Below are 2,736 nucleotides of genomic sequence, written 5' to 3'. Positions count from 1 at the left end.
GCAATAAGCAGGTGTTATTCACACTGAAATGGAGGTGAAAAAAGCTGAATATGTTTTTAATTCTAAATATTTTGAGAAGGAGGAGGGATGTGGTTCAAGAGGCTTCTTTCATAAGTATTAGAAAATATTTAGAAATAATTTGGGCATTCTTAGTGAAAAAAAAATTATCTTCGCTTTTAAAAATGTAGGAAAGAGATCCGGAAAACAGGACCCTTCCAACCATTACACTCTCTGCACTCATATTTCATACCTTTGTACTGATGATTCAGTCCTCTTCCAATCAATTTCTTTATCAAAGCAGTGTTTCCAAGGTCTTAACAAGAAGAAACTTCTTGATCCTTAAGGCCCACATGTCACAAAGAATACCAAAGTTCACTACATTATTAAGATCAGTATATTCCACGTGTAGATAAGAGCTGAACTGTTCTTCCTGTAACAATTATACTTATAACTTGAAAAAGATCATTTTACTTTGTTCCATTTTTGAAATTTGGGAAAAAAATGGGAAAAAAGCACCATAAAACGTGTGATTTTCTGAGGTTTTTTATGCTGAAAATGTTTTATGTTGGGTGAGATGCTCGGTGTTGGCTATAACAGCAGTTTATTAACATCTGAAATACTTAGATACAGGATGTTTAATTTAATTAGCAAAAAGTCAACAATTTTCCTATTCAATACTTCAAATTCTTCTTGGGTTTTTTGCTTGGGTTTTTGGTGTAATATGGAGACAATATATTTATTATTTTTTTAAAAGAGCTGCATTCAAAATTAAATTGAATATGGGGAAAAAATATCAAAGAATAGAAAATATTATCACTCATTTGAGGAGCCATCTTCACAGTGCCTGGCTATGTTTTACAACACAATCAAGTATCATGCTTCCTAAACCACACTATAATTTCTAAAATACTCTTTCTTCAGTGAAATTGAAGGAATCAATAAAGTCAGGAATTCTACACTTGATTTGCAAGCAAAAAAATTGATGCCCATAGAAACATAAATTTCCTGTCCAAAAAAACTAGTATGAATTACCTTTCCTAAACAGCTTTTAATGAACTTCTCAGCCTTTTCTGGGGCAGTGGTGATGAACTTCAGCCTTGTCTTTGATGTGACTGCTCTTTTGGGAGACTTATTAATCCTAGAGAACACTTATTTTCTGATTCGTAGAGAGAGCATGGATTTCTAAGACACGGAAAACTTCAGGACCGCTGAAACGCTTCTATGAAGACATTCAGAAAGTCTCACGTACAAAGCTCAGTGTATTCAGAGGTGCTACCCCTAAATGTGCAGCCATCACATGACCTTATTTGGAGCAACTTTTGGAACTTTTCAAAACACACCACAGTCATTTTCAGAAAAAGTAAAAGCGGGAGATAAATCTGACCACATTTCTTAAACCAGATTATTTAAAATTCACATGGTGTTCTTATTTTATTAAAACCAGGGATGGCAAAACTTACAAATATATTTATTCAGAGAATAGAATAGAATAAAGAAATATGTTTTTTTAAAATTACCTGTCTAAATTTCTCAGGCTTTTTTCTCACACAGGAGAGAATGGGATGAGTCAGCATCACTGTTTCCATTCATTAGACAAGAACCCACTACAGTGAGCCTTACCACTTTGCTCAGCATCACAAAGTGGGAAGAACTGCTTGCACTTCACACACTGGCTGTGCTCAAGCCACCGTACACATCCTTCTGTCAAAGTACTCCCCCTTCGACATCCAGAAACTCTTCTCCCCTCTCCCACTGACATTGCTTTCAACCTTTTTGTACTGAATAATAGTAATAAAAGGTGGACAGCGAAGGGGAAGGGTTTATATCTACTTGTAGCCTAGGTTTAGAATCCAGACTGTTAACACTGAGGTCAAGGGACCCCTCTTCCAAGGTCCCCATAAAGCCAAAGGACAAAGAGACAGAGAGAAAGGTACAGCCCAAAGGCAGTTCAGAGCAGGGTGCTAACTGAAGCACTCCAGCTGCTATTCTGGTAACCTGCCTCCGAAAGCGAACATGCTTCCTATCGCAGACTGATGCTGGGGGTGATGTGAATATGATCTATCTTACATATTTATAAATATTTTATTTCCTAGCCTGTTTCTTCAAGCGCTTTTTTTTTTTCATTTTCTCATATGAAAACAGGATATGTTGTCTAATTGACATTTATAATAAGAAATTTTAGCTAGGAAATTTAAAAGACCATTTTAAGATGCATATTTTCTTCTCTAAAGACCAAGACAAAGGCAACATATTACAGAAGTAGAATTCGGACCCAGAGACAACAAGAACTGTGCTCTTTGTGGATTTACCTTTTGGTTTCTAATTAAACTGAAATTGTTCTTACAAAAGGGAGAGGAGAGCAAGAGTGCATAGGCTGGGTAAACATGTTCAACAGGCCTGAAAAGTGAGAAGAGCATAAATAGAGCAACTTTTATATACCTGTTCTGTAATATAAAGCTATAATAACCTCAACTCCTTTCAAAGACCTTCCTCAGTGATGTGCAGTACAAGTAGTATCAAGAGGATCTAGCACAGATTTGCTGCTTAACAGTCACACAGTCTTGCTACCACGTGGTCCTGCTTTTGTCTCCTGGTGGTCCTGGCTTATGATCTGTTTTGAGCTACCTGCAGTTGGAGTAGGACATCTGTCATTCAAGATACCAGTGAGATCTACATAAAAGGAACTGTGAAAAATGCAGGATTATATTTCATGTATTTACAAGTTTCTAACTCCAG

The sequence above is a fragment of the Antrostomus carolinensis genome, unplaced genomic scaffold, assembly GCF_000700745.2.
Source record: "Antrostomus carolinensis isolate BGI_N321 unplaced genomic scaffold, ASM70074v2 scaffold12024, whole genome shotgun sequence".
NCBI classification, from domain to species: Eukaryota; Metazoa; Chordata; class Aves; order Caprimulgiformes; family Caprimulgidae; genus Antrostomus; species Antrostomus carolinensis.
Note: the sequence above shows the minus strand (reverse complement) of the source record.